Raw genomic sequence first — 8,167 nt, 5'->3', positions numbered from 1 at the left:
GTGTGTGTGTGTGTGTGTGTGTGTGTGTGTGTGTGTGTGTGTGTGTGTGTGTGTGTGTGTTCCTGGGCCGCTGAAGGCCCTGTCCCTGGGCTGTTAGATGGTGCTGAGACTGGAGCTGAGACTGTGTTTGGGGAAGTATGAGGGTGTCAGAGAACTGACTATTGGAAGAGATGTTGAGATTGTGTGTGTGTTTGGAGAACTGAACTTACATCTCTGTTTGTGATGAGTGTTGTGGCTATAGGAGGTACCGAGGCCCTGGGTGTGTGAGATGGTTCTGGTTGTTAAGGTGTGGGCTGTGTGTGTGACAGGAAGGGAAGGTATCATGGCGGGGGCTGGGTCCTGGATGTCTCTGGGAGGTGCTGGAGTTCTCAGGCGAGCGGATATAGTTAGGATGTCAATGCAGTAGAAGCTGGGTGTGCATGGATACGTGCTGGGGTGCGTGGGGATGAATTGGAAGTCATAAATATCTAGGCTTGGAACTGTGTTTGGAAAGGGGTGTGGCTACCCTGTGTGTGTGTGTGGGGGGGGGGTGTAACACTGCATTTAGGGAGAGGTTGGGGTTCTGTCTCTGGAAAGGTACTGGAGTAACTGGGATCTGTATGGGATTGGAGCAAGACATTGCTAAAGAGGGCTGTCGGTGGGAGTCTAGTCTGTGTAGGTGTGCCTTTAGGGAGGTGTCAGAAGCCGTAAACCCTCTTTATCTGGGAAGGTAAGACCGGGCCCCTGGCATTAGTGTTGTGGGGACTATGAAGCATGTGTGAGGGAAGGCAGCAGAGCTGTAACTGTGTTTGTGAACATGTAGGTAAGTGTGTGGCTGTGTGTTAGGGAGAGGCAGGGCTGTGTGTGTATGTGGAGGCGCTAGCTGTTGGGGAAGGTTTGTACCTGGGGCGGCTATGGATCTAGGGAAGTGCTGGGGGAGGTGGGTGTGGGTAGGGTGGTGGAATTGGTGAGCAGTGTGCTTGTAGGTAGGGCAGTTGTGTGCTTAGGGAGGGTTTGGAGTGTGTATGTCATGTGATTGTATCTTTCAGGAGGTGTTGGGGCTGTACTTGGGTCCCTGAGCACAGAGGCGAGAACGGGTGCCCCTCTGAGGAGATGAAAGGCAGAGCCCTGGCCCTTGTTAAAGGGCCCATCTGGGGGCTCCCCCCTGGAAGCCCTTTGCTGGGGTGCTGGCACCCCCCAGGCCTTGTGTGGAGGCAGCAAGACAGCCAGTCCATCTGTCTCCGCCTGTGCCCAGGCCTGAGGAGCAGAGCCGCCTCCTCGCTCCCTGGGGGATGGCAGGGGTATGGCAGCGGATCCCAGTCCACCCATCTGCCTTCAGATGGTGGAGGCCGGAGCCTCCCCAGGCTGCCTGGAGGGCATCACTGTGTTTGAAGAGGCCCCAGCGGGGCAGGGGAGGGGGCAGCGGCTAGGGAGTCCTCCTAGGGGAGGCTCCTTTGAAAACCACTGAGGCCAGGAGAGAGGAAGGAGGAGGACTGGGGCAGGGATGTCTGTCCTTGTGCATCTGTGTGGGTCAGTGCCCAACGGTGAGAACTGGAACACCTGGCCCTGCACTCCTGCGGGGACCTCTGTTCCGTGGAAAACGCCCCTCCACCTTGGGCCTCACCCAGGCAGCTCCACCCATAGACATGCACACCTTCCTCCCATCCCAACTGCGCCCACAGCCACACTTCACATGTGCCCGCCACTACGCACAGGCAGTTCACCCCACGTCCTTCCCGATTCCTCCACATTCGGGCCTCTCCTTGCATTCCACAAGGCCCTTGTTCAGTCTCACACACCCACCTGTGACACACACATCCATAGACCATGAGTAGCTATCACGCATTTGTCTCAGACAACACATACACACAATACGCCACACACCTTGGCTCTTCCTGTCAACCCTTCCTGTCTCAAACTCACTCACTCTTTCTTAGACACACACGTGGACTTGCCATCCTGTGCACCTGTACGGACATGCATGCACACACTCTCGAGTACATGCACACACACCCCCAACAACTTTCAGGTATCTCTTTCACACCACCCAGTCGATCAGCCCAGGACCATTGCCCTCCCAGGAGAGCTGCCACTAGCTGAGAGGTCTCCTGTCTGCCCACCCTGCTAGCTAGGGAGAACTACCCCACTTCAGACCCCACTGCACTCTGAAACCGTACTCTTGGCACGGGTGTGATGGGGCGGGTGAGTGTGTGACATGTCCATGATGGGGCCTGCGTGTCACCACCTCTCCCCAGGTAGGGGGAAGGAAGTGCAGTTGTATGTTCACCAGCTAGACTTATGGGATGCAGAATGGGTATGAGGGTGATGAGGGTGGTGGTGGTGGTGGTGGTGTGTGTGTGTAATGTGTAGATGGGTGTGAGTACCAAGGGTACATTTATACAGGGAAACATCTCTACCCAGTGTGACAGGCTATTTTCTGAGCATCAGCCTGGAGGGGTCAGGGCCAGGAGAGCCAGGCTCAGCAACTCCCTCCCCCAACCGAAAGGGGAGCTGGGGGAGAAGGGGTCTCTGGGAAGCTTCTCCGGCACCCTGACCTCTTTAGCAGCTGGAAACCGAGCTGAGCCGAGGGTGGAAGGAATGGAGACTTGGCTGGCCTGGGGGTTTGGGGAGGGAAGCGGGAGAAAACACCTTCCAGATCCTCATCAAATCCCGGGTTGTGGTTTATAGCCTCAAGTCTCTTCTCTCCCCTGCTCTCTGGCTGGGCTTCCCGCCTCCTCCCCTCCCCCTCTCTCCCTGCCCCTCCAGCTCCAATCTCTGCCTCTTCCCACCTCAGCCACCTTGCCTCCCTCCCTCTTTGGACCTCTCTTCTCCCAGTCTCAGGCTCCTGGTCGGTGGGCTTCACTTGCCCCAGGCCCTTCCACGTCTCTGATTTCTCTCTCCGCAGGCCCTTCTGTCTGCCTGTGCACGGGTGTCTCTGTCCATCTGTTCTCCCACCCATCTCTCTGGCTGTCTGTCTGTCTGTGTGAGGCCTCCAAAGGGTGCCCACTTGCTCCTCCAGTGCCTTACTCCCAGGTCAGCAAAGGCCTTTCCTGGCTCAGGAGGTGGGGGTTAGGGGCAGAGCTGCATCTTCTGGAAGCTTCAGTAGCATCTGAGCTGAGCTAGGAGTTCGGGGCCAGCCAGCTGCAGAAGCTGCCCCTCCCATGGGCTCCCAGGCCAAGGCCTCCATCGTTGAGAGAGGAGAATGCAGGGCCTCACTGCAGCTGAGTAATGTACATGTGTGTGTGTGTGTGGGGGGGGGAGTTCACTTCGCCATATCTCCCAAAGCCAACCCTGTAGGAGAGGGATCTTCAGTACCCACCTTCCCCATCCCTTAGCCTATAGAAGAGATGCTAAGCTACAGGAGGGTGGGAAGGAGAGACCAGGCCTTGGGGGCAGGATGGGCTGGGAGCCACAGCTTCCTGTCAGCTGGTCTGGGGGCCTCCTTCCCCTCCCTTACAGCCCGTCCCTGGGGGCATGAGGGGTGCACAGGCCATTTCTGCCAGCTCCCACAGCGCTCATCCCCACTCCCAGCTACCCCAGAGCCTCTGCCCCAGAGGGATGTGTGAGAATCACCCCAGTGACACCCCAACAGTGGAGGCTGGTTCCGGACCTGTGGAGACTGGGCCCTATCTAGGCACTGGCTATCCTGAGACCCAGTGGCACACCCACCATAGCCAGACAAGCACCGCCCACACATGGTTCCTTCCAACCCTCACGGCCCCTAACCATGCCAGTCCTCACTGTTGAGACCTGCACCTGAAAGGGCTCGGCAGGGAGCCCCCAAGAGACAGACACCTCATTTTGTACTGACAGCAGGCTCCCACAGTGCCCTCAACACAGAGCCAGCAGTTCCAAATCCCCCCTACCCCCGCTCCTCTGTATTTTACTCCCTCTCCCAGATTAGCTCTCAGTCAAATTCCCACAAGGCGTGGGGAAACTGAGGTCTGAGAGGAAGGGCTGGGAGGGCAGAGCCAAACCTCTTGAGCCACTTGGGGCTGGGTCAGCAGAGAGGAATGGGAAAGAAACTGAGGCTTCGAGGCAGAACGGGCCTCCTTCCTGACCTGCCACGGGCAAAGTCCACATTGGCTGCACCCTCGGCTACTGCTGGGCTGTGGCCAGGGGCTGGCGGCCTCCCTTTCTACTCTCCTTGCCCCTGGCTGGGCCCCCTCCCTCCCTTCTCCCCCTTCTGAGCAGCCCTCCCTGCCCTCTCCGCCCGGCCCGCCCGCCTGCCGCCTCTGGCTCGCTCATCCTCAGCTCTTGGAAGCCTGACTCACAGTTTCCCCTCCTCTCTCCCCTCCCTCCTCTCTCCCAGCAGCGGCGCCTCCCCCTCCCCTGAGGGGGCTCTGGCCACAAGGGTGCCTGCCTGCTCCTCTCCCCAGGCTCTGGCCCCCCTCTGCACCCAGGAGGCCCCCTGCAGCTGTTCCAATTCTCTAACTACAGCAGAGTAGAGAGGTGGGGTGGGGGGGTGGGGGTAAGGAGACCAGGTCCCAGGGTTCCAGGCCCTGCCAACAACCCAGGATCCTGGGTGAGGCTCCCCACTTCAGATTCCATGTCCTCCTCCACCAATGTCACCCCCCACCACCACCCCCAGCATCTCTGTGGGCCCAAATGTTCTGGATTTTAGAATCCAGGTGCCTCCAAGAGTGGGGTGCCAACAACCTGTGGGGCACTGTACCTGCCTCAGGCCCCACCCCCAGGTCCCAAGAAGAGGTCCAAACCATTTGAGGGAAGCAACCATGCACACTCCCTGGGGCAGAGGCAAGAGTCAGGAAGCCAAATGACCCCTGGAATTCTTCCCTCCCCCTTCTTCCTCCTGGGAAGGGGAACGGGCCCAGCTCGCTCTCCCCCCACCTGTCCAGCCTCTTCTCAAAGACATCTGTGCTGGTCTTGCCTTCCAAAACAAGCCCAGGGTTTGATCTTGGGAGAAAGGTCCTTGGTGCCCAGTACCTGCTTTCATTTTCAGCTGCAGGGGGTACAAGAGGGGGTGGGAAGTGATATATGCGGGGCTTTTTGCTCCCCAGACCCCACTTCCAAGGGCACGATCCTGGCTCTTCTTGCTGGCTGGCTGCTTTCTCGCATCTCCTCTCACCTCACCGGCCTCCAGCTCCATCGTTCCCTCTCTGCGCCAGCGCTGCAGCCGTCAGCCGCATGTGGCAGTCTGGGTCTCTCTCCTCTCCAATCCTCCACCCCCACCCCAGTCTCCCCCTGCTTTCTCCCTGGGGAGGGGGGGGGCATCTGATGGCATTAGCAACAATGTTACCCTGGCTCCCTCTCCAGTCCCCAGCTCCACCCCATCCTGGCTTCCTGCTCCCCCCTGTATTCCAAGAGGCCCCAGGAACCCAGACACAGAACTGGGCTCCATCCCCTGATAATGAGTTTGCTTGACCTCACCCAGCCAGACCAGAAGGTCCTGGGCGTCTGGTGCTGCGGGCACAGCAGCCCCTGGGTCTTGAGTGGCTGGCATGAGACACAGAGCTCTGTATTCCACAAACAACAAAGGATGAAGTTGTCTTGGGGTGGGTGGGAGTGGAGATTGGGGAGATCAAGGGGAGCAGAAGGTGGGACACAGGAGAGAGAGGGAGAGGGAGATAGGGAGGACTCAGGTTTGCCTGGAGGAAGCCCCTGTCCAATGGGGAGCAAAGGCACAGAGGAGGGGGTGGCTCTGAGTCAATGCTCCAGGCTGATTCTAGACCAGTAAGATTTCTTGGTGGGGGGGTTGTCAGTCCAGAGCAGGTCCCCCCACCAGCCTGGTCTGTCCCTCAAGCCTCTGGTATGGCCACCATAATCATTGAAGACCCCATCCTTTAATCGCCTTTAGAATCCAAGCCCAACCTCTCTTCGGTATATCTCAGCTGAGCTCAACAGGGGGTCCAGGAGCCTCCCTGCCAAGATCTGATCACGTGGAGTTGGGAGGGGTGGACAAAGCCCCCACCCCCACCCCAGCCCCTTCACCAAAGGCTCCCTCAAAGACTGAGGGGCAATGCAGAACCATCTTGTAATCCTGGCATTCCCAAACTGAGAGGCTAACGCTATCCATCCACAGCACCTGGGGGCTTTGGGGGCTCCCTGCCCCACGACCTTGCTCCAGAGCCCCCAGCCCAGTAACCATAATAAGCAGCAAGCTCTTTTTCTTTATGACACCAAATTTCTCCAAGCCCAACAACTTCTTCCATCACTACCTCAGCCATAGATCACATTAAAAACTCACAGAGGGCAACTTAAACACATCACATTTGTTTCTCTCTATATTATTTCAAAAGTAACGGCATTAAAAATGGATTGTACTACAGAAAATAAATATCAGCACGTGGGCAGGGAGCACAAGCGGGAGGTGGGGGGGGGGGAGAGCACCCACCAGGGGAATGTCCCCAAGGGCTAGGACACAGCTAAGGCACTGACCACAGAGGTGACGGGGTGGGGGGGGGAGGGACAGACAATAAATAACCCTGGGGCATGAGGGGGTGCCCCAGTGTGGGCAATGGCTACCCACCTGGGCACCTGCCCCAGCACCAGACCACAAGAGAGAAGAAGAGTCACTGGTTTGGACTGGTGCCCACTGGTCTCTCTAACCTCTGGAGGGTGGGTGCTTTGGGGCAAGAAGTTCCCAGTCTTTGGGGGTTACTCTAATTATTGACACAGCAAGAGGGAAAAAATAAAAAGAATTTAAGTTACTATCCAGTTTGATTTTCCATTACTATAAAAATATACATCTGCTCCAAGGAGAGCGGATGGCAAGCAGTGTGCACATGCCACCTGGGGGGAAGTCCCCAGGCTCAGCCTCACAATGCATCGGGGCACCCTCCAGCCAGACCACCCTCCAGACATGGGGGTGGGGGCGGGAGGCAAACTAGTGATCTTGCCCTCACAGTCTAGCTCACTCTGCCACACATGCCGGGCCACAGAGAACAGGAACAAGCCAACAATAGGAACACCCCAAATGCTCCTGGCAGGACTCTGCCCAGGCCTGGGCACATGCTCCTGCCTGGCCAGCGCCAGCAGCGGAGAAAATGTGGCCACCCTGACCCGGAGGCAAAGCTTGTCCTCACACCCTGAGCTCTGCCCAGGGAGCTGGGGCCAAGTCCCGCCTGACACCAACTGGTCCGGCGGGAAACGCCTGCCCAGCCAGACAGGCACAGGCCCCCCAAGGGTCCCTCCTCATGTTCAGGGACCCAGGCTGGTACAGCACAGCCCTGCCTCCCAGAGTGACGCCTGGGCTCAAATTCAGCTGGCCCTGCCAGTCAGGCACCGGTGCAGAACGGAGGGCACCAGGCTCAGCCCCTCCCAGCACAGCTCCAGGGCCCCCAAGCTGGGAGGGAGGGCAGACTCCCCACCCCTCCACATCTGGCCCTGGCCCCCAGGGTCTGCGGTAGAGAATTCCCGCCCCCGCTAGCTTCTCTCCCTCCTCCCTCACAGTGCCCACTGCCTGCCTCAGGGACAGCCCCAGCTCCCGCCTCCGGCCAGCAAGGCCCACATCCTTCCTCCTTCAGCTGGCCCCTATGCCTGGCAGGAGGTTGAGGGGTCAGTCTGCTGGGGAGCAGCCCCCCACCCCCACCCCCACCATACCTAGTTACCGTCAGCCCTCATCCCCAGCCTCAAACTCTGGTTGCTGTCCTTTTTCCTGTCGAACAGGAAACAAGGTTATTTCCTAGACTCAGAGCCAGCCCCCTGCCCCTCTGGCTCTGCCCCGGGGACCCGGACCCAGCAAGGGAGGGCGTCCTCAGCCAGAAAGCGGGGGGGGGATTCAGCAATTCACCCCCAGCTCCGGGCCCAGGGGGCTGACAGCTGTCACTCAGCACCCCACCCCCTGGGGAAGAGGGGGCCGACTCAATCAGAGCCCTAGAGGAAACGCATTGATAGGCGATTATTTATTTATTTATGCAAAAGTGAGCAGACTTTGTTCACCAGGTAACCGGGCACGCGGCCCAGCCCCTTCAGCCCTGGCAGCCCCCAAATCCCTCCTCCGCCCCACACCCCTCCGGGTCACTAGGTCCCCGCCCCTCAACTCCCAAAGCACCAGAGGAACCTAGGGATTTAGGGGCTGTAGGGGAGGGGCTCCTCCCTCTGCAGTCTCCCCTTTCCTTACCACCGAACCTAAAATCCAGCCTTGTTCTCTGCTCCCACGGTCCCCCTCTTTATGCCCCCCCCCCACATTCCCAGCAAGCTGGAGAGCAAATTGCAGTTTTAAATC

The sequence above is a fragment of the Echinops telfairi genome, unplaced genomic scaffold (assembly GCF_000313985.2).
Source record: "Echinops telfairi isolate 266 unplaced genomic scaffold, ASM31398v2 ScPeMD7_7457;HRSCAF=8495, whole genome shotgun sequence".
Lineage (NCBI taxonomy): Eukaryota > Metazoa > Chordata > Mammalia > Afrosoricida > Tenrecidae > Echinops > Echinops telfairi.
Note: the sequence above shows the minus strand (reverse complement) of the source record.